Genomic DNA, 24532 nt, shown 5'->3' with positions numbered 1-24532 from the left:
TTCCCTCAGTTTTGTGCTTGCTTCCATTTTTTTTAAATTTACCAGTTCCCAAAATAGTGAGTAGGTTCTACAGTATCTTTCAGAGTGATCAGTTGGGGTGTTTTTTAGCATCATTATGAGTACAGATATTTAAACATATTCAATGTGTTTGAATTGTTGTAATTGCTAAACTTACTGAAGGTCAGATTGTATTGTCTTTTTCTTTTTTAAGATTTCTTTATTTGAAAGTCAGAGTTGCACAAAGGAGAGTGAGAGGGAGAGAGGGAAGGAGGCAGGGAGGGAGGGAGGGAGGGGTCTTCTATCCACTGTTCTATCCCCAGTTGGCTGCAATGGCCAGAGCTGTGCTGATCTGAAGCCAGGAGCCAGGAGCTTCTTTTGGGTCTCCCATGTGGGTGCAGGGGCCCAAGCACTTGAGCCATCTTCCTTTGTTTTCCCAGGCACATTAGTAGGGAGCTGGATCAGAAGTGGAGCAGCTGGGACTTGAACCTGTGCTCATATGGGATGTTGGCATTGCAGGTAGCAGCTTAACCTGCTTCCCCACAATGCTGGCCCCTTTTCCAATTTTGAATTATGAAAAATTTCAGTCATTCATAAAAGTAAAAATAATGGTATATGAATACTACTTCACAGGGTTTCAGACATTATCAAGATTTCACCACATATGTTTCATCTGTCCCTTCTACTATTTTTTGCTGGAATATTTTAAAGTCAATGCTAGTCACGTACATGGATCTTCTCAGTCTGTGAATGAATGTACCATGCAGCATGCTTACTTTCTCCCTGGTGTGACGTTTATGTTGCTTCCAGTGATTCACTGTTACAGATGAGAAGTCTTCAAAAAGGTCCTGGAAAATAGGTACTATGAAAACTATACATGAATTTCAAATTTTTGCCCTAAAATGAATTTTTATCTTTTTATAAAACATTTTATTTTCTTTTAGAGACAGAGCAAGCTCTCGTCTCCTGGTTCATTCCCCAAATGTACACAACTGCCAGGAGCTGGGAGCTCATTCCAGGTTTTCCACGTGGGTGGCAGGAACCCAATTACTTGAGCTGTTGCTTCTGCCTCTCAGGGTCTGCAGGAAGCTGGAGGCAGAAGCCTGAGCCAGGAACAAAACCCAGGCGCTCTCCTCTGGGGCACAGACATCTTAGCTGGTAGACCAGATGCCTTCCCCTCACACACTCTTTGAAGTACCCTTGTACCGCCTAGGCCTGTGTGTGTCTTCTGAGAGTTTTACCCAGGCTGACCGGCCGTAGCATTGAGATATCTTTAACCATCATCACAATCCACTTGGAGGGTTTTCTTGGGTGGTGTGTCTTTCTTTAGTCTGCCTGAAGAGACTGTGCCAGTTGGAATTATGCTGGCTTGTCAGAACAAGGGAAGTGCCAGCTTTTATATATAGTAGAGACATTAATTTTCTTGGGAGGTTTGTACAAATCAGTGTGTTGCTTTAATCTTCTGATATAATTTTCTGGGGGCGACCGTGTGTTGAGGGGAAAGCCTATTAGGAGTGATCTGAAGATACTGTTGCCAGTAAGTAGTAAGAATTTGCAGTGCTTGTGGCATTCCCCTCAGAGATGATAGAAGGACTGGGGAAGCAGCTTGGATCAGAATGAATACCAGGCAGTACAAACCACACGGTGGCAAAGACCAGAGTTACACAGCCATTAGTCTTGTGTGCTCGGCGAGTTCAGTCTCTTGAGACCTGTTTTGATTGTGCTTGCTAGGTAAATCTGTCATTTCACCTTTCTGCACACACTTCCTTATTCTTAGAACTGAGTTCGCGTGTCACTTTGTGGCAGCCTTGCCTGCCCCACCCTCCCATCAGAGTGAGTTAGGGGATTCCCTGTGGAACTCCTCTCTCCAAGTGTCCTTAGTACTACACGGTAACTGTTGGTTAGTGGCTTTGCTTCCCTCCACAGTGGTCACTTCTAGGGTATCCCATGTCCTTTGTTCATCCACATAGCTGTGGTATCTACAATATAGTAAGTTATTGGTTGACTAGCACCTTATATATTTTTAAGTTTTGAACAACTATGACTTTAGGATTGGGGAAGAAAGAGCTAGAGCTAGAACTGAATTGAAAGTGTTATCTTTGGGGCCCATATGTGCACACGTTTGAGTCCTAACTGATCCACTTCCAATCCAGCTTCCTGTTAATGCAATTAGGAAAGCAGCAGAAGATGGTTCAAGTGCTTGGGCCCCTGCTGCCCACTTGGGAGACCCAGATGGACTTCTAGGCTCCTGACTTCAGCCAGGGTAGTCCCAGCCATAACACAGCCATCAGCAGATGGAAGATCTCTCCCTCCCTCCCTCCCTCTCCCCCACTTCTCTTTCCTTCTAAATCTGCCTTTCAAATGAATAAAATAAATTAAAAAAAAAAATAAAAATGTTGAGACTGACGCCATGGTGCGGTAAGTTAATCCTTCACCTGCGGAGTTCTCATCCCATATGGCTGCTGATTCTAGTCCCAGATGCTCCTTTTCCAATCCAGCTCTCTGCTATGGCCTGGGAAAGCAGTAGAAGATGGCCCAAGTGCTAGGGATCCTGCACCCGCATGGGAGACCTGGAAGAAGCTCCAGGCTCCTAGCTTCGGATCGACGCAGCTCTGGCCATTGTGGCTATCTGGGGAGTGAACCAACGGAAGGAAGACCTTTCTGTCTCTCCCTCTTACTGTCTGTAACTCTACCTCTCAAATAAATAAATAAAACCCTTAAAAATGTTTTAAAATGTGAATTTTTATGGACAGATTTTGGCTACTTTCATAAAATGACCTAGTAAAAATTGAGTTGAGTTTTGGGGGCCAGTGGTGTGGCACAGTGGGTTAACCCACCACTTGTAACACATATCAGAGCACAGATTCCAGTCTTTGCTTCTCTGCTTCCCATCCAGCTCCTTGCTGATGTGCAGTGGAAGATGGTCCATGTACTTGGGTCCCTGCCACTCACGTGAGAGACCAGGATGGACTTCCTGGCTCCTGGCTTTGGCCTCGTACAACCCTGGCAGTTGTGGCTATTTGGGAAGTGAATCAGCAGATGAAGTCTGTCTCTCGACTTTTCCTAGGAATGAATGAATGAATGAATAAATAAATGTTCCTTTTAAAGATTTATTTACTTAATTATTTGAAAGGCAGAGTTACAGAGAGGCAGAGAAAGAAGGAGATCTTCTCTTCCATCCACTGGTTCACTCCCCAGACTGCCGAACAGTGGGAGCCAGGAGCCAGGAGCTTCTTCTGGGACTCCTACATGGGGTGCAGGGGCCCGGGGTCTTGGGCCATCTTCTACTGCTTCCCCAGGCCACAGCAGAGAGCTGGATCAGAAGTGGAGTGGGGGCCAGTGTTGTGGCATAGCAGGTGAGGCTACTGCCTGTGGTGCCAGCATCCCATATGGGTGTCAGTTCAAGTCCCAGCCACTTCCCATCCAGCTCTCTGCTATGGCCTGGGAAAGCAGTGGAAGATGACCCAAGTTCCTGGGCCCCTGCACCCATTTGGGAGAACTGGAGGAGGCTCCTGGTGTAGCTGCCATTTGAGGAGTGAACCAGCAGATGGAGGACCTCTATCTGCCTCTGCCTCTGCCTCTTTATAACTCTGTCTTTCAAATCAATAAATAAATCTTTTTTTAAAAAAGTGTATGTGAAATGCATGAAGTTTGTTTCCTTTCTATAAATAAAAAATTTTAAAAAAAGTGTAACAGCCAGGACCCATATGGGATAGCAGCACCATGGGCAGTGGCCTCACCTGCTATACCACAGCGTTGATCCCAAGTATTTTATTTTATTTTTATTTTTATTTTTGACAGGCAGAGTGGACCGTGAGAGAGAGAGACAGAGAGAAAGGTCTTCCTTTGCCATTGGTTCACCCTCCAATGGCCGCCATGGCCGGCACGCTGCGGCCGGCGCACCATGCTGATCCGATGGCAGGAGCCAGGTACTTATCCTGGTCTCCCATGGGGTGCAGGGCCCAAGTATTCAGGCCATCCTCCACTGCACTCCCTGGCCACAGCAGAGAGCTGGCCTGGAAGAGGGGCAACCGGGACAGAATCCGGTGCCCCGACTGGGACTAGAACCCGGTGTGCCAGCACCACAAGGCGGAGGATTAGCCTAGTGAGCTGCGACGCCGGCCTCCAAGTATTTATTTTTAACATTTAAATTTCACTCTTGCATTCACATTTTAGTATATTTTCTAGTCTCTCTTTTCCTATACTTTTAAAAATTCTTTCAAAAATTTTATTGAGAGGCAGAGAGAAAAAAATTTTTATTTATTTGAGGGCCATCTGCTGGCTTAATCCCCAAATGCCTGCAAAGGCCAGGAATAGGGAACCCAATCCAGGTCTTCCACTTGGGTGGCAGAAACCGAAGCCCAATCATTTGAGCCATCACGTTAGCTTCCTAGGGTCTGCAAACAGTAGAACCCAGACCTTCTGATTTGAGACAGAGGCATCTTAAGCACTAGGCTAAGTGCCCGCTTCTCCTAAATTCTGTATTTGCACAAGCTGTGTATGTTTTACAAAATGCGAAAGCCCATCATTTCAGAAGTTGAGATATCTAATTCAAAGCTTTAACTATTCCGTTTCCTTGCTAGAATTGTGGCTCTGGGCATGTGAAGTGGAAAAGCTGGATGTGGTTTGTTTTTGCTCCTCCTCTTCCCCATTCCTCACCCCGAAGTGTGGGATCAGAGGTGTAGTCTCTCTCTGATATTTCTTCCCTGCACTCTTCTAGGCTGTAGTTGTTCTGGTGTGTAGGGATGAGCAAGAGGGGGAGGAAAGGCCAAGTACTTTTGAGCTGGCTGCTGTTCTGTCCTTTAGTGTGGAGTTGAGCGGTTACCTGGCCAGCACAGTGCGTATGTGTGCTCCCTTAGAGGGTGGGCTCCCTCACTGTAAGGTTTCCAAACCCAGAGAAGAAAGAAATCAGTGTTAAGTTCTTTCAGTCTCCAATCCCTGTCTTTCTGTCTTCTCACTCACTTCCCTCTAGCTGGGGTCCACACCTTCAATGGGCAGCCCTCTCGGATGAAGAGCTCGCACTGTCCGTGGGGCTGCTTAACCCAGGGGATTTGCGTCCATGCCAAACAGCAGGTCAGCTGCATTGCTGTCCCTCATGTCATTTCCCTTCCTCTGTCCAGATCAGTACAGAGCAGATACTCACCAGGCATTACAATTTTTAAAAATTTTTGCTCCAAAATTTTGGGATTTTTTTTGCAACCCTAATCTTTGTAATGAATTATCGTGGAGCTGTCTGTTGGAATAGGGAGAGTACCACCCAAAATACAGAACTTCCCCCTATGTCAGGGGAACCAAGATTCCCCTCCCCCATCTCTTCGTTTGTGGCCTGCATGGGGGAGGGTCATGTGTCATGGTTAGGTTAGAAGATCTCATACTATAACTTATTAGTCCATGAATTAGACCAGCCCTAGTTACTGGCTGCTCTCTTTTTAACTTGTAGGCAGCTTACCTCCTCTCTGTCTTTAGCTGTGAGTTAGTGAGAGCGAGACATCCTATCTGCTGATTAATTCCCAAATGCCTGCAACAGCTGGTGATGGGCTGGGCCAAAACCAGGAGTGGGGAACTCAGTCCAGGACTCCCACATGGGTGGCGGGGACCTAACTACTTGAGCCATCCCCTGCTACCTCCTAGGTATGCATTAGCAAGAAGCTGAAATCAGAAGCTGTGCAAAGACTTGAACCCAGGCAATCCAATATGGGATGTTGGTGTCCTGCACAGCGTCCTATCTATGCACCAAATGCCTGCTCCATCCCATTTCTTCTTTGATATTAGACATTATAATTTTTTTAAATTTTATTTATTTGACCGATAGAGTTAGACAGTGAGAGAGATGGACAGAGAAAGGTCTTCCTTCCGTTGGTTCACCCCCACAAATGGCCATGATGGCCGGAGCTATGCTGATCCGAAGCCAGAAGCCAGGTGCTTCCTCCTGGTCTCCCATGCGAGTGCAGGGGCCCAAGCACTTGAGCCATCCTCCACTGCCTTCCTGGGCCACAGCAGAGAGTTGGACTGGAGGAGGAGCAACCAGGACTAGAACCCGGCGCCCATATGGGATGTCAGCACCACAGGCGGAGGATTAACCAAGTGAGCCAAGGCGTCGGCCCCAGACATTATAATTTTTTAAAAGACTGATTGATTGATTTGAAAGGCAGAATTATAGAAATGGAGAGCCAGAGGCAGAGAGAAGTCTTCATCTGCCAGTTCATTCCCCGTATGGCCGCAATGGCCTGGGCTGGACCAAGCCGAAAGCCAGGAGGCAGGAGCTTCATCCGGTCTCCCATGTGGGCCATCTTCTGCTTTCCTAGGACATTAGCAAGGAGCTGGATAGGAAGTAGAGCAGCTAGAACTCAAATTGGTGCTTATATGGTATGCCGGCACTGTAGGCAGCTTAACCTACTACGCCACAGTGCCTAGACATTATAATTTTTAAACGTACTTGACAGTTTGATAGATAAAAAGTATTTCCTTAGTTTTGTTTAGATTTCTTTGATTACTAGAGTTTGAATATATTTTCATGTAGTATTCACTCACTTTTTTTGTAATATTTATTTATTTGAAAGGCAGAGTTGAAGGAGAGATGGAGATTTTATTTATTTATTTATTTTTTTGACAGGCAGAGTGGACAGTGATGAGAGAGAGACAGAGAGAAAGGTCTTCCTTTGCCGTTGGTTCATCCTCCAATGACCTGCGTGGCTGGCGCGCTGCGGCCAGTGCATTGTGTTGATCTGAAGCCAGGAGCCAGGTGCTTCTCCTGGTCTCCCATGTGGGTGCAGGGCCCAAAGACTTGGGCCATCCTCCACTGCACTCACAGGCAGACAGCTGGCTTGGAAGAGGGGCAACCAGGACAGAATCCAGCGCCCCGACCGGGACTAGAATCCTGGTGTGCCGGCGCCGCAGGCGGAGGATTAGCCTATTGAGCCACAACGCCGGCCTGGAGATCTTTCATCCAATGGATTGGGATTGGAGCAACCAGGACTGAACCTACACCCATATGGGATGCTGGCGTCACAGGTGGCAGCTTAACCTACTGTGCCACAACTCTAGCCCTTTGCCTTGTTTTTGTAATGAATTGCATGTTGAGATGTGAGCTACTTTGTGTTGTAAATAAGTAAAGTAATTGGGGAGACTCAGTGGCCTTTGGTGTATAAAAGGTGATCGAGGAACAAGTAGAGCAGGAAATTTCCAGTGGATGACCTGACCAAATGTCCCTATTAATGTGGTGGTTCCCTGTGAAACCTTTTCAGTTGTGGTACCGTGGATTCCCCCCATGCAGCCTTTAATCTTAATTTGGTGTCAAAGTCTGCTTCAAATGTCACTTTGTGACACTTCTGCATCTGTTCCTGAAGGAGTTTGTCTTCCTGTAATGTCCTGCCCCTCCTCTGTGCAGCTCTTAAGATGCTGCAGGTAACTGGTATGAGGTCTCCTTCAGGGCAGCCATTTTTCTTTTTTGAGCTAGTATTCGGAGCAAAGGCACTCAAGCAAGAGGTAAATGTCATAAGGATGATGTCAAGAAAGTAGGGTGATTAATTCCACTTAGAGTGGGGAAATATTAGAGAAAAGCTACAGAGAAAAACAAGGCGGGGGTTTGAAGAATGAATAGTTCAACAGATGGGGAAAGAATCTCTCAAATAACAAGAAGAGCTCACCTAAAGACCTAAAGATACAGGCACATGAATGCTGAGGAAATGTATAGGAACAGGGAGGGGTTTAAAATGAGGGTCAGGTGACCCCTTTGTCCACCCCAGCACCCTCATCTTCATTACTCTTGCTTTTTATACTCCCATTGCTTTGTCTGAAATACCTCTGTCCACTTATTCCTGTACACTGTTAGTCACTCTGTAAAGTTAGTACCATGCACCAAGAGAAAAGAGGCAAAAATGGATTCATGAACAACTCTGAATGGCATCATGGGGATAGAAGTCCTGTAGTGAAAAGTTAGACAAGAGAGTGGTTTCCCAGCCAAATTCCATTTGAAGTGCCCTGATTCTTCCTAAGAAAGAAGTGAAACATCTTCCATTATAGCACCTGCAGATAAAATAGATATATATATATATTTTTTTGACAGGCAGAGTGGACAGTGAGAGAGACAGAGAGAAAGGTCTTCCTTTTGCCGTTAGTTCACCCTCCAAGGGCCGCCGCGGCCGGTGCACCGCGCTGATCCAATGGCAGGAGCCAGGTGCTCCTCCTGGTCTCCCATGTGGGTGCAGGGCCCAAGCACTTGGGCCATCCTCCACTGCACTCCCCGGCCACAGCAGAGAGCTGGCCTGGAAGAGGGGCAACCGGGACAGAATCCGGCGCCCCGACTGGGACTAGAACCTGGTGTGCCGGCGCTGCAAGGTGGAGGATTAGCCTAGTGAGCCACAGTGCCAGCAAAATAGATATTCTTAACAACCAAGAGTATTACAATGTATTTAGTCCTCTGTGGTAGGATAAGAGTTTCTTTCATACTAGGCTTAGACAAAGAAAATAATTTCATGTTTTTCTGTAAATGATCTGTTTTGTTAATTCCCATCTGTTGTCCCAGTTACTTTTGCTTCCTGATAAATGTTTGGGATGATAAAGTATGGTGAAAATTTAAATGGCACAGGGGCCAGCATCGTGGTACAGCAAATTAAGCCAGTGCTTGCAATGCTGCCCTTCCACATGGGCGTACTGGTTCCAGTCCTCACTGTTCTGCTTACGATACAGCTTCCTAATAATGGACCTGGCCGGCGCCGCGGCTCACTAGGCTAATCCTCCGCCTTGCGGCGCCGGCACACCGGGTTCTAGTCCCGGTCGGGGTGCCGGATTCTGTCCCAGTTGCCCCTCTTCCAGGCCAGCTCTCTGCTGTGGCCCGGGAGTGCAGTAGAGGATGGCCCAAGTGCTTGGGCCCTGCACCCCATGGGAGACCCAGAGAAGCACCTGGCTCCTGCCATTGGATCAGCGCGGTGCGCCGGCCGCGGTGGCCATTGGAGGGTGAACCAACGGCAAAGGAAGACCTTTCTCTCTCTCTCTCTCTCACTGTCCACTCTGCCTGTCCAAAAAAAAAAAAAAAAGGACCTGAAAAGGGAGCAGATGATCCAAGTACTTGGGCCCCTGCCACCCACGTGAGAGACTTGGCTGCAGTTCTGCCTCCTGGCTTCAGCCTGGCCCACACCTGGCTGTTGCAGCCATTTTGTGAGTTGAACCAGCTGATGAACAATGTCTTTCTCTTTCCCTCTACCACTCTGTCACTCTGCCTTTCAAATAAATAAATCCTAAAAACAATAACAAAAAACTTAATGGCATAAAACAACCATTTTGTTTTATTCTGTAGGTCAAGAATTCAGATAGGCAGAGCAGGAACTTGATTCTGCTCCCCACTGTCTGGGGCCTTAGCGGAAATGATGAATTGGAACTAAAATCAGAAAGTATCTTTGCTCGCAAACCTGTGAGCAGTGCTGGGATGACACAAAGGCTCTGCTCCACTGGAGCTGGACTGCAGTGCCTACCAGTGGCCTCTGCGTGCAGCCTGGCTTTCCTCCCGACAGGGTAGTGTCTAAGTAATCAGACTTCTCATGTGGGGCTAGGTGGCTCCTCAGATGTGTGTCTCGGTGGCCAAGAGATCAACTTCATGGCCTTTTTAAGTGACTTCACCTCCCAAGTCACATAGTATGACTTCTGCCTTGCTTCATGGGTGGAAGTAGTCACAGGTGCCTCAGATGCTAGGAAAGGGGACCTAGGCTCTCAACCTCTTGGTAAATGAAGTGTTAAATTTTTTATGGTCATTTTTAAAAAACCACTACAGTGGTATTTATTTTGCTTGAGTAAATACTTCATCTTTGAGAATTCTACCCACTTTGTTGTACTCACCCCCAAATCTTACTTGACTGGAGCAGGGACTTTGCATTATATGCCTCCACGTCCTCAACAGCCTAGAAGCCATATCTGCACATTCTGGATGCTTGATACATGTTCACTACTTTATAAGAGCTTATTGTGCCTGTGACCGTGAGAAAAGAATATCTGTGTGACAGCCTCTACTTTGCGGTCTCATTTGGAATATATCATGGAGTCATCTGTTGAGTTGCAACTCATTATGTCTGTCCTTGGAAGTGCTGGAACCCATGTGGAGGGTGTGGCACTGAACACTTGTCTTAAGGTCTGTGTGCACTGTGAACTCACCTCTGACTACAGTGCTCTGGTGGTCCACCAGCTGCTTAGTGCCTTCTCAGTGCCTTGTGTGCAGCCTCAGACCATAGAGCTGTGCTGCTTGCTCCAAGCTTACCTTGCCCCCTTCCATCTGCTGCACCTAAGTCCTTGTTCCCAAACCACATATTAGTACAGAATTAACTGAAGAATGAACTTCAGTACCTGCAGCCCACTCCTGTGTTATGTCTGCAAAAACAGGACTGTCAGTGTTTCTGGAGCTCCGTCCCTGTCTGAGCTGAATTGCTTTCATGTGGTGAAAGAGGGTATATGAATGAGGACCATGTCTTTGTTCATTTGCCCTATCCCTTTCATTCCTCAAAGGGCCAGAAGAGGTAGCCTTCTATTTTACTTCTCTTCGCATATGGCTACAGCTCTTACATCAGATCTCGCTTTGCAACTGAGGCTCAACTGCAAATGAGGAGGCACTTTTTCTATGGAGAACATGAAGAGAGGACAATAAGAGGACACAAATTAGAAAGGATTTCAAAAATAATAACCCAGAGTGGGTTACGGTATGACAAGTGAAATTACAAAGCAGCTTTCTTTTGCCAACTCGCTTTTTCACAATGCTGGCATCATAAGGGAGTTTGGAAAATTTGTACCAGGAATTAAGTGCTGCCTCATCCTTACTAAGGAGTAAAGAGTATATACTGCCTGTCTTCTGATTGGTGGCTATTATGTTCAGATGATTTGCATGGAAACCCATGTAGAACTCAGTTTCTTATCCCATTATTTCTAAAGGTTTCTACTGCTGTTTTCAAATGACTTAATGAGCTTTAGAGAAATATAAATGCCAGCCTGATCTCATTTGAGCAAATCAAAACCTCTGAGGGACAGGGCCCAGGGATATATGTTGTTAAAAAATTCTTCCTGTGGGTCTAGCACTGTAGCACAGTGAATTAAACTACAGCTGGCAGTGCTGGCCTCCCATATGGGCTCCAGTTCGAGTCCCTGCTACTCTATTTCCAATCCAGCTCCCTGCTAATGCTTCTTGGAAAGCAGCGGAGGATGGCCCAAGTTCTTGGGACCCTGCACCCATGTGGAAGATCGATCTTTCTGTATCTCTTTGTCCCTCCCCCCCCCCCCAGCCTCTCTGTAACTCTGACTTACCAATAAATAAATAAATTTAAAAAAAAAAAGTCATGCGATTGCATTAGAAATCTTGATTTAAAGCCTCTACATAAAAAGATAAGAAATAAAGTATTGTGATGTCCTAGGAGATTATCTAAGACCTCTGAATTGGACCTGATCATCGTTTGTCTCTGTTAGATAACATGTTTAGTTCTGTTTCCACCCAAAGAAGTATTGTTTAAGGCAGGATAAGACTTACTTTTCTTTTTCTTTTTTAAATGAAACAAATGTAAGCAGGACTAGTGGTGAGAACAGGATCATTGTGTAACAGTGAGGTTATGTTCTGAGCCCACATCTGTAAACGATGTGGAGTTGTCATAACAGCAGCATATGTTAAGCACTCAGTACACATGAGGTACTGTTTGGAATACTTCTTTTGTATTATCTCATTTAATCTTAATTGCAGCCCTAAGGAAGAGGCACTTCCATTTTTTCCATTTTATGGAGAAGGAACTGAACAGCAGTAGATTCAGGAAAATTGCAGACTTCTACACTAGAATATATGGGAACCAGATTTTGACCCCAAATAATCTTCCTCCAGTGCCTGGCAGGCTTCTCTATGTAAAATTAACGTTTGGAGTGGACTTTAGCACAGCAGGTAATTCAGGACTTGTGCTGCCTGCATCCCACACTAGTTCTGGCTACACTTCTTCCAGGCCAGCTTCCTGTGAATGCACATCCTGGAAGACAGTCTGAGTATTTTGGTCCCTCTCACCCACTAGGGAGACCCAGATTGAATTCCAGGCTTTTAACTCCTGACTGACAAGCTCTGACTAATGTGGGTATTTGAGGAGTGGACTGGATGATGGAAGATCTCTCTTTGCCTGTTAGTTTCTCCGTGCTTTTCAAACAAAATGAAAATAAAATTTTAGGGGCTGGCGCTGTGGTGCAGTGGGTTAATGCCTGGACTTAGGCACTGGCATCCCATATGGGCGCCAGTTCAAGTCCTGGCTGCTCCACTTCTGATTCTGCTCTCTGCCAAGGCCTGGGAGAGCAGTGGAATATGGACCAAGTCGTTGGGCCCCTGCACCCGCATGGGAGGCCCGGAGGAGGCTCCTAGCTCCTGGCTTTGGATCTGTGCAGCTCCAGCCATTGCAGCCGGTTGGGGAGTGAACCATTGGATGGAGGACCTCTCTCTCTTTCTTTCTCTCTGTCTCTCTGCCTCTTCTCTCTCTGTGTAACTCTGACTTTCAAATAAATAAATAAATCTTTAAAAAAATAATAGAATAAAATTTTAAGCAATAACCATTTGTTTGAGTGAGGTCTGACTTTGAATCCTGGCTCTACTGTGCCCCTGAACAAGTTATCTAATTTTTCTGAACTTCATTTTCCCCATGGGGTACCTGGTATATTGTGAGTAAATTTCCTCATCTCTTTTTAATTCCATTTGGTCATTTCCTTGTGGATTTTTTCCTTTACTAACATTGTACAGACTGACAGTGGCAAGACAGAGTGATGGCAAATTTCAACTGTTTGATTTTTGGAGGGTTTAATTATTCTGCAAGTAAGCTGTCCAACATACCCTTTTCTAGCCATGTTAGCAGTTTTGCTTTCTCACTCCCCTGAGAAATCACTGTTACTCTGGGCTTGGTTCTAACCCAGTGGGAAAGATCTTGGTAATACGGTGAGAACTTGAGAGTGTGCTGGCCATTTTAGTTTGTTAGTGATGAAGAGAGAGAATTTACACTCCAGACTTTAGGCATGAATATTTCAGAAAGTATGTTTCTTAAAACCATGACTAATGCTAGTACGTCTAGAGAAGATGACAGTCCCAGGGGTCAGGTGGGACCGTGTCAAGTCAGGAGAAGTTGGAGCCCCAGAACCCTTCTGGTGTGAAAGAAGAGTTTTAAAAAGATTTTCTTCTAGTTATGCTATCTCTTGTGCTTCAGTGTTTGAATTAATGAACTTCTTTCCTTATGCTTACTTCCTGTGGAAATGGTAACATTCTCCGCTTGCTTGGCATGACTGACCACGGTCTTTGCTGGACTAACGTCAGACCAAAAAGGTAATTTTTTTTCTGAGAAATATTAATACAGAGGATCTGAGTGGCCACAATCCTTGACTGAGTAGAGTAGAATCATGGCTTGTAACCATTACTGTTGATCTCATCTTGTTGATCCCACTGGAATTCCTCATTATTAGTAGACACAAATAAAATAAATGTGTTCTGCACCAAAATCTACAGGGACTTTATTAGAATGAGAGGAACAGTATTTTCCAATGCTTTGAGCCATTGGAAAAATGGACTTTATTATGGCTAGGTCTAAAGGGGTGCAGGATTATAATTGACTTTGAAAAAGGAAGGAATGAGTCATTTTTCCATGCACAGTGACTTAACTTTGTGTAGGGGACTATGCCATACACAGAGACTTAAATAATTGCTGTTCTTAGAAGGTCCATTAAGCACAAAAATGTGAGTCTCTGTATTGTTAATTAGACTAGAGGAAAAAGCATAACTCAGGTATTCTCTTTTGAGGATCCAGGAAAGCTTTGTTTGGGAATACTGTGGCCCCGGCAGAAGAGGGCTAAGGAAATAGAGGTTTCTTACTGAGTGCCAAAAGGATGTGTCTCCCTGGGAATGTAAATGATACAGTTCTCAGCCTTCAGGAGCCAGTCCAGAGGGAATTCAGTCAATAGGTAACTGCAAGGCACTGAGAAAAGTGCTGCAGTACTGACGTGCACCCGGTGCCGTGAGAGCACACAGGAGGGTGCAGCCGACTGGTGGGACCCATCAGAGAGGCTTCAGTGGGATATTAAAGGAACTAGGTCTGCAAGGACCAGTAAAGGTTGGACTGCAAAGGGGAAAGAGTGGTATTTCTGCCAGAGAGAACATCTTTTGAAACCAGTCCATTATACACCGGAATGATCACAACAGAGCTAGTATGTGAGAAGCGTGTTGAGATTTGCAAGGCAAATGGGACCAAGTTATAAAGACTTTTGTATGTTATATTGAGGAATTAATTTTTTTTTTTTAATTTATTTGACAGGTAGAGTTACAGACAGTGAGAGAGAGAGACAGAGAAAGGTCTCCTTCTGTTGGTTCACTCCCCAAATGGCCACAATGGCCGGAGCTATGCCGATCTGGAGCCAGGAGCTTCTTCTAGATCTCCCACGTGGGTGCAGGGGCCCAAGGATTTGGGCCATCCCCATTGCTTTCCCAGGCCATATCAGAGAGCTGGATCAGAAGTGGAGCAGCTGGGTCTCAAACCAGCGTCCATATGGGATGCTGGCGCGTCAGGCCAGGGCATTAACCTGCTGTGCCACAGAGTCGGCCCCAGTTTTTATCCTTTTTTTTTTTTTATGATTTATTTATTTATTTGACAAGAGGCAAAGTTAGACAAATCTTCCATCTGCTGGTTCAATCCCCAGTTGACTGCAATAGCCAGAGCTGGGCTGATCCAGAGCCAGGAGCCTCTTCCAGGTCTCCCATATGGGTTCAGGGGCCCAAATACTTGGGCCATCTTCTGCTGCTTTCCCAGGCACATTAGCAGAGAGCTGGACTGGAAGAGGAGCAACCGTTACTAGAACCTGGTGCCCACTATTTTATTTTGGGGATAAATAAGCCTTTGGCCAATTCACTACCTTTTTGAGACTCATTTTTTTTCTTTTTTAATTTATTCATTTGAAAGGCAGAGTTACAAAGTGAGAGAAGGAGAGGCAGAGGTGTGTACTGTCTTCCATCCGCTGGTTCACTCCTCAGTTGGCTGCAACGTCCAGAGCTGCACCGATCTGAAGCCAGGAGCCAAGAGCTTCCTCCAGGTCTCCAATGCGGGTGCAGGGGCGCAAGGACTTTGGCCATCTTCTACTGCTTTCCCAGGCCATAGCAGAGAGCTGGATCAGAAGAGGAGCAGCCAGGTCTCAAACTGGCGCCCATATGGGATGCCGGCGCTTCAGGCCAGGGTATTAACCTGCTGCGCCACAGTGCCGGCCCCAAGACTCATTTTCAATACCAAGATATACTGGACCCTAGGTTAGTTGGAGTCTGTGTTAAGCATTTTGTATGCATTAGCTCAATAAATCTTTTAAATCAAACCTAAAGTGAGTGAGATTCCCATTTCAGAGATGAGAAATCTGAAGAATTGAGAGATTAATGAGCTTAAGCAAGGTCACTTTATAAAAAATGAAGGTGCTTGGCCGGCACCGCGGCTCACTAGGCTAATCCTCCACCTAGCGGCGCCAGCACACCGAGTTCTAGTCCCGGTTGGGGCGCTGGATTCTGTCCCGGTTGCCCCTTTTCCAGGCCAGCTCTCTGCTGTGGCCAGGGAGTGCAGTGGAGGATGGCCCAGGTGCTTGTGCCCTACACCCCATGGGAGACCAGGAAAAGCACCTGGCTCCTGCCATTGGATCAGCGCGGTGCGCCGGCCGCAGCGCGCCGGCCGTGGTGGCCATTGGAGGGTGAACCAATGGCAAAAGGAAGACCTTTCTCTCTGTCTGTCTCTCTCACTGTCCACTCTGCCTGTCAAAAAATAAAAATAAAAATAAATAAATAAAATAAAATAAATGAAGGTGCTGAGATGGATGGATAAAGGAGAATTCTGAAGGGAAGAAACCATTAAAAACACGGAAGTAGATCAGGGCAGATAATCTTCAACAAACTGTAAATGATGTGTGTGGCCCAGTTGGGAGGATGGGAAGAAACAAGAATGGAAAAAATAGGTTCAGACCAGACTGTAGAGTTCCTTTGAGTGCTGTGTTTTATTTACATTTTATTCTGTAGTCGCTACAGAGTCATTATCATCCCAGTTTTCAAGCAAAACCTCAGAAATGTTCTCTTTGAATGTTCTTTAAATCTAAGATAGTGTATTTTTAAATACCACTATTTTATGTGCCACTACGCAGGAAAAAAAAATGCCTTCTTGAAAATATACTCTTAGACTTGACATAGATTTACAGTACAAATAAAACAGGAAAATAAAAGTGAAACATTGTTAAAGGAATCCTAAAACTTCTTCATATTCAGTTCCAGCTTTGAATACATTTTTGAGTCATCGTTCGTATTTGCGTGCTTAATAACTGTGCCGGGTACCATCGAGAGCGATGATGGGACAATACTTCTTCAACATATTTCATCAGGGCAGGCATTTGGCACACAAAGTTAAGATGCTACCTGGGATGTCCATTTCCCATATAGGAGTGCCTGTGTATAAGTCCTAGTTCAGCTTCTGAGTCCAGCTTTCTGCTAGTAAGCACTCTGGGAGGCTGTAGGTGATGGCTCAAGTAGTTGCGTCTCTGCCATTTATATGGGAGACTCATTGGTTCCCTGGCTCTTGGCTTCAGCCTGGTCATTGTGGGCATCTGGGGGAATGAACCAGTAGATGGTAGATGGAAGGTGTGTGTGTGTGTGTCTGTCTGTCTGTCTGTCTCTTTCTCTCTCTGTCTTTCAAATTACCAAAAAAAAAAAAAAAAACAACCTTCATCATTGTCCTCAAAATTCTCTTCCAAGTCACGAACATGCATTCTCCAAATTTCAACTCTGGCACTTTCTTGATCTTGCCAGAAGATGTAACTAAAGCCTTCTTAGGACTATTGAGTTTTATATCTTCTCCTTGAAATGACCCTTGAATTATTTGTTCCGGGTTGTACATGTCCAGCCACACTAGAGAAACGACAACCAAGGACACCCTTGGGTAGGCAATGAGGTCAGTGCAGTAACACCATCAGCATTAAGAAACATTCTGATTCTGATGTTAAAACTTTTGAGTTCCTGACGAGTTGGCCGGGCCACCACTGCCACTACCGCCCCTGGCCTGCAGCGCCAAGCCCTGCTCCAGAACTTTTGGCACCATGCACAAACTGGTGATCCACCTCGCGGCAGAGCGCGTGGGTGGCCCCGAGCAGAACAGCTACGTTTGCTTCCCCCTTCCTAGGCTGCGGCAAGGTGTTCCAGCTCAGAGAACCTGAAGATCCACAAGTGTGCTCATACAGGGGAAAAGCTTTTCTTTTTTTTTCTTTTTTTTTCTTTTTTTTGACAGGCAGAGTTAGAGAGAGAGACAGAGAGAAAGGTCTTCCTTCTGTTGGTTCACCCCCTAAATGGCCGCCGCTGCCAGCGCGCTGCGCCAATCCGAAGCCAGGAACCAGGTGCTTCCTCCTGGCCTCCCATGCCAGTGCAGGGCCCAAGCACCTACAAGTCTGAAGAGGAGGAAATGTATGGGAACCCTGAAGTTGTGCAAACAATACATTAGAATTTATTATTATTACCAATAATAAATGAGATCATAACAGTGAGTCCTTGGGCCATATCCTAACAAGTGCCTAGCTTGAGACAAACCTCAGACTTGCCATTGGGTCTAATTAGCCCTATTTATTCACTATGAAACCCTATGGTGTTTGAACATTTAATTAGTTTAAATCAAGATATTTGGGCTTTTCCCCCTTAAAAAAACAAACAGAAAAACAAGCTGGATTTATACATTGCAGGAGGACAGGGCTGGGGGCAAACTGTACCAAGGAAAATGGAGAGATTAATCAAGATACACACTGCTGATGCTATATGTCTGTCCATGTATCTATTTTTAAAGGGTGAGAAAAACAAGTATTAAGTTAGAACTTAACACAGCCACCAGGCCCTCTGTTTCCCAGAGTGCCTCTGGAATGCCTTGGACACCATCATGTGGGCTGCTTTTGAGCCTCCTTGTTGAACCCTGTTTCTACAAAGGCCTCTTACTTGTAAAACACACACTTGCTACATTGCCAATAGATCCAAAATATAGTTGTAAAATACATTCATAAAAATATTTGTAAAAACCCTTTAAATTCTAATTTTATAATTTTTAAATGTCCACTTTTACCAATCTCATCCTAACATGCTATTTTTTATATAGGACTGTTTGTTCAGTACCCTACTTGTGATTTCAGAAAGTAAAGATGCAGCACCCTAGTATCTCTTCATCTGTTGTGTTACTGTGATTGTTCAAGCAAAAATGGAGAGAAGAAAAGCTGCTGCCATTAAAAACTTGTGAGTTAATGAAATACTGTTGCCTATTGAAGGTCACGCTGTGGTGGAAGTATAAGGGCCAGAATTAAGAAATATGAGCCCACAAGTAAGTAGTGAAACAAGAAGTAAGAATTCTGAACCCTGGTTCATATTCCTACAGGAATGCACACCCTGGGAGACAACAGGAGATGGCTCAAGTGGTTGGGCCAATGCTACTCCTATGGGAGCCCCAAATTGCTCTACCTGTTGTCATGTGTGGTGGTGGCCTAGGCTTTGACTTGAATCCTGGCTCTTTTACCTGATAGCTGGGTATCTTTGGCAAATTTAGTCTCTTAAACTTAACTTTCCACACCTTCAAAATGGAGTATATCACAGGCCTCTTGTATGAAGAAACAGCGGTGTAAGGTATAAGGTGTATACCTCTGTCCCTGACATACAGCAAGCAATCAGATCAATGACTAGATATGGCTTGTACTACCCCCGATATCTAATCTTGTACCACCCTCTCTGTTGGTATAAAAAGCCCAATTTTTCCCCCTCCAAGCTTTTGTGCTTTTCCCTCTGCCTGGAGCATCTCCCCTGATTCCATCCCTTTCACACATCTGGCTCCTTCTCATCCTGTTGGTATCAGCTGGTATCTTCAAGCAGCTTCATAGTAAGCTGGTGAAAAGCATGCGCTCCAATTCCAGTCCTGGCTCTACCAAAAGGGTTCTGTGACCTTGAGCATGTTACTTTGCTATAGCCCAATTTCTTCCCAGGAAAATGGAGTTACAATGTATATTCCACCAGGTTGATGTGAGGATTAAATGAATTAAAGCACTTAGAATCGCACATAGTACGTAGTAAAGCTCTGTACAGGTGATTGCTATTATACAGTGTCATTTTCTTCCTGTCTTCCTTATCCACTAGTCTCCCCCAGCCCCTGCTGTAATCGTTTACATATTTGCTATCTACTTACTGACATAGGTATGTTTCCAACATCTATTTGGTGCTGTTTACTCTGCCTACTGTGAGTCCTACACCTCCCTCCCCCTTCATTTGCATGCATCTGTTTGGTTTCCTACTCCCCTGCCTCCCGTGTGTCTGTCACTTCCTCCCGTGGTTTGGAATTCACACTATTGTTTTAATGGTCTGCCTTACATTTTGGCCCCAATCCCTTGTTTAAAGTCTAAAGTAAAACAGCATCTCTCCCATCCTTAGAAATCCTCAAAATCCTTAGAAAGTTCTGCTTATTCCATTCAGTTTAATCTTTACTGTTAGAAGTGTTTTCATTCCAACTTGGTTTTCCACCCTTCCCAAATTAGTTGTCATGATTATTTTACACTGCTAGTGCCCTAGATACCCATATGCTCCCTAGCTTCTTTCATCATAGTAGTTGTACTTGTTGGTTGAACAGATTGACTGTGGTAATAAAAGGTAAGAGAATCTTCGAGGAATGCAACTTAACTTAGCGAGACCTCTGTAATATATGCCATTAACAAAGACTGAAGCATCATAAAATTGTCTGGTTGTCACTTGGTATTTAAGTCCTGTCTTAGGTCTGATCATATGAATTCCATATTTATGCCGCATCTATGTGTCTGATACCAATGATGCAACAAGAGGAAAGGAAGGTCCTTGCCTTTGAAGAAGCCTGTGCTTTTCAACCAAACTGTAAAAGCTAGTACTTTTTCATAATGATGTCTAGTATGCACCTGCTACCTATAAAGCTGTATCTTAGCCACTGGAGTGAAACTGAGTCAGAGACGACGTACCCAGTGCCAGCATTCCCATTGTAGGGAGGACAGGGATTGATGAGAGGAGGGTAGAGCGAAGTCAGAAGCTAAATCAATTAATAAAATTTATTCAATAAGTATTTAGTGATCACCCACCAAGCAAGACTTAACTGTTCTAGATGCTAGGAATATATCAAAGAATGGAACCTTCATGGAGTTTGCAGTCCAGTGGGAGAAAGATTGATAATAACATAAAAGATGCTATGGGGAAGAATAAAAACACAGAAAGGTGTGCTTTGTGGCACAGGAGGCTAAGCTGCTGCTTGGGATGTCTACATCCCATATCAAAGTGTGGACTTGAATTCTACCTCTGCTTCTGAGCAAGCTTCTTACTAATGCACCGGTTAGGGTTAGGGTTAGGGTTAGGGTTAGGGTTAGGGTTAGGGTTAGGTTAGTCAGCAGGTGAAGAGGACTCAAGCACCCAACCTTGATAGACACAGATGGAGTTCAGGGCTCCTGGCTTCAGCCTGGAACAGTCCTGACTGTTGGGGGCTTTGGGGAATAGTCCGGCTGATTGAAGATGGATGGATGGATGGATCTCTCTCTCTCTCTCTTTCTCTCTCTGTCTCTCCCCACTCTCTCTCCCTCCCTCCCTTTCTCTCTCCCCTACCCTGCCTTTGCTCTCCCCACTCCCCCTCCCCCCGTAACTCTGCCTTTCAAATAAATAAATCTTTTAAAAAAACAAAAACAAGTTCTTGGGTCCCTGCCAAATAGGAGACCTGAATTGAGCTCTTGACTCCTGGCTTTGGCATGGCCTAACTCTGGCTGCTGTGGGCATTTGAGGAGTGAGCCAGCAGATGGAAGATATCTGTCTCTCTCTGCCTGCCTCCCTTTCTCTCTCCCTCCCCCCACTGTGGCCCGCTTTGTGGTGTATCCGGTTAAGCCACCCACCTGCAGTGCTTGCAACTGTTATAGGAGCATAGCTCCTCTCCACTACTCATCCACTTCCCATCCAGCTCCATGCTATTGTGCCTTGGAAAGCAGAGGACAACAACCTAAGTACTTGGGTCCTTGCCAACCTCACCAGAGACCCAGATGGAGTTCTAGGCTCATAGTTTTGGCACAGATCAGCCTTAGTTGTTGTGACCATGTGAACCAGTAGATGGAGAATTCTCTCTTTTCATCTCTACCTACCTCTCTGTCATTTTGTCTTTCAAATAAATAATTAAATCTTAAAAAAACCTGTCATTCTGCCTTTCAAATAAATACTAATTAAAAAAAAAACACACAGAAGGGTAGGATATGTGCATGTATAAGAAACAATTTAAGGGGCTGGTGTTGTGGCATGGTGGGTAGAGGCGCCACTGGCAACAATGGCATCCCATGTGGGTGCTGGTTTGAGTCCTGGCTGCTCCACTTCCAGTCCAGCCCCCTGCTAATGTACCTGGGAAAGCAGAGGAATATGGCCCAGATCCTTGGGCCCTTGCACCCAAATGAGAGTCCTGGATGGAGTTCCTGGCTCCTGGCTCCAGCCTGGCCCAACCCTGAAGGTTGCGACCATTTGGGATGTGAACCAGTGAATGGAAGAATGATCACTTTCTCTCTGTCTGTACCTTTGCCTAATTTTCTGCCTTTCCTCAGTAACTCTTTCAAATAAACAAATAACTGTTTTTAAAAAAGATGCAGTTTAAGGTAGAGAAGTTTTAACTAAAAAACTGAGTGAAAAATGAAAAAAGACAGGGAAGGGAATCATGCAGTTGCTAGAACCAGAACTTCAGTAAGAAGGCAGTGATAGGACAAGGGCTCTGAGTCTAAAGAACATTGTAGCGTGGGCTTTTGCCACAGAGGTTAAGTCACCATTTTTTTTTTTTTTTAATATTTACTTATTTGAAAGAGTTACACAGAGAGAAGGAGAGGCAGAGAGACAGACAGAGAGGTTTTCCATGCTGGCTCACGCCCCAGTTGGCTGCAATGGCTAAAGCTGCACCTTCCGAGGCCAGGAGCCAAAAGCTTCTTCCAGGTCTCCCACTTTGGTGCAGGGGTCCAAGGACTTGGCCCATCTCTACTGCTTTCCCAGGCCATAGCAGAGAGCTAGATCAGGAGTAGAGCAGCAGGGACTCGAACCAGCACCCATATGGGATGCCAGCACTACAGGCAGTGGCTTTACCTGCTACACCACAGTGCTGGCCCCTAGTCACCATTATCTGAGAGCCTAGTTCAAGTCCCAGCTTAGCTTCTGATCCAACTTCTTGGTAATGTGCACCGTGAGAGGCAGCCCTGATGGCTTAGGTAGTTGAGTCCCTGCTACGCACATAGAAGACCAGAAGTAGGTTCTGGGCTTCTGACTGTGACCTGGCCCAGCCCTACTTGTTGTGGGCATTTAGGGAATGAATTAATGAATGGAAGTTATCTCTCTGTCCCTCTGTTTCTGTTTCTGTCTCTCTCTACCTTTCAAATGAAATAAAAATAAAAATTTTAAATATATTTTTAAATAGACAAAGAAGGCAATCATTAATCCAGTGTATCAATTGATTTTGAACAGTGCTAACAAAAGTCAGTAAAAGAAACAGCAACATTGAGGTATTTCAACAAATGTCTTAAGCAACTCCGTAACTCTATTGGGAAAAAATGAAACTCAACATCCCAATCCAATATGGTTTATACCCACTTACACACCAAGTAGAATGGCTGAAACAAAATCTGACAGCAGCAACAAGGATTGATAAGGATGCGGATGACTGGAACTCATTCATTGCTGGTGAGAATGTAAAATAGAACATTTTGGGAGGCTGTTTGGAGGCTTCTTACAAAAGTTAAGCTTAGACCTCTCCGATGGCTTGATAATTCTGTTCCTAGTTGTGTACTAAGACACCAAAGCATATGTTCACAAAGAGGTTAATACAAGACTGTTACCAACTACTACTCTCATTGGCCCAACAACCAAATGTCTGTCAGGGAGTGGACAGATTATGGCATGTGCCAGTTATGGAATGGTACTCAGCAACAGCAGCGGTGATTCACAAGACGGCATGGACTGGAAGTAACTGTAAAATCCTTGTGCTGAAGGAAAGACACTAGACACAACAAGTGCATATTGTATGATTTCATTTAAGTGAATTCTAAAAACAGGGAAACGAATCCTTGTGAGACTAATCATGAAATTACTGCAGGGCAGGGAGGAAGCTTTTTTTGGTAGAGCAGCAGGAGATAACTTTGAAGGGGTGATGAAAACGTTCAGTGTCTTGTTCTGAGTAGTGGTTTCATGGGTCTACATACTTCTCTAAACCCACACATCTGAACAGTTAATGTTATATGCGTTTTGTCAAAGCATACATTAGATTTTTTTTTTTTTTAAGAAAAAGGTGTATAGGAATGTTTATAGCTGAAAACTATCTTCATTCAAGGAATGTATCAATATAATGAGGGAGATTTTGGCATCCTTTGTTTTAAAAAATTTATAAGGAGAACAAATTCCATGTATTTCATATGCATCCATATTTTTTTGTCAAGAAATGAGGCTTAGAGAAAGGTTGATCTTGTTCTAGATGGCAGTCTTGATGAGATGTAAATAAGAAAAGCTGAACAAAAACCCATTTCTTTTTCCTCAAGGTCACTAAGTGAGTTTGAATATTAGGATCTTGAAGCCAGGTCTCCTCAATTCCAGTTGAGAACTAGAAAACAATACCATCTTTTTCATTGCAGTATAATAGAAATTTCTGTTTAAAACCCATTTGGTTACTGTTATTAGTTCAACCTGTGGAAAATCTGTTTTGCTGGACTTGGATGATAAAAACCTTTCTTCAAGAAAAGCCTTACCACTGGGGCCTGCACTGTGGTGCAATGGGTTAAGCCACAGCACACCGGCATCCTATACAGGTGCTGGTTCAAATCCCAGGCACTCCACTTCTGATCCATCTCTCTGCTAATGCTCCTGGGGAAGCAGTGGAGGATGGCCCAAGTCCTTGGCCCCCTGCACCCATATGGGAGACCTGGAAGAAGCTCCTGGCTCCTTGCTTCTGTCTGGCCCAGCCCTGGACATTGTGGCCATTTGGGAAGTGAACCAGCAGATGGAAGATTTCTGACTCTGTCTCACCTTCTTTCTCTGTGTAACTCTGACTTTCAAATAAATAATCTTTAAAAAAAAGAAAAGAAAAGAAAAGAAAAGCCTTACCTTTATTTTTTTCCTGTAACTTTGAGCTTATTCTTTTTGAGGAGAAAGCCAAGGCAAGGAGACAGTCAAGGGCATCTTAATTGGGTCTCAGGGGACCTGCTTTTAATCAGGTCTTTAGTGTTGCAGCTTGCAGAAAATGCCTTTGAGATCTCTTAATAATCTTGCCAAATCAGCATTTTAATTTGGTTCTCAGGATGAGTGTTCAGAGCGTCATTGATAAGCTAGCTAGCTTCCCTGTGGAGAACAGTCTAAACTGGCTGCACAGATTTCAGTCTTAAATTAGACTGAAGAAGTGTGAGAGTACACCAGGAAGTACCGTGAAGGGAATTAGTTGTTGGAGAGAAGCTTCCTAAATCCAGGCAGGATTTGTGCATTCCAGTTTTCCTTGTGAGTAAGTAGTGGACACTTGCTGAT

At 44.8% G+C, this 24532-nt stretch overlaps 1 protein-coding gene across 1 annotated transcript in view; it reads left to right on the top strand.

Moving 5' to 3' along the window:
- Nucleotides 1–24532, top strand: part of GAB2 (GRB2 associated binding protein 2) — a 187056-nt gene that overhangs the window by 11309 nt on the left and 151215 nt on the right. The gene's annotated exons all lie outside the window — the stretch shown is intronic.

This window comes from Oryctolagus cuniculus, chromosome 1 (genome assembly GCF_964237555.1).
Source record: "Oryctolagus cuniculus chromosome 1, mOryCun1.1, whole genome shotgun sequence".
Classification (NCBI taxonomy): domain Eukaryota; kingdom Metazoa; phylum Chordata; class Mammalia; order Lagomorpha; family Leporidae; genus Oryctolagus; species Oryctolagus cuniculus.
This window is presented reverse-complemented; position numbering and strand designations above follow the sequence as displayed.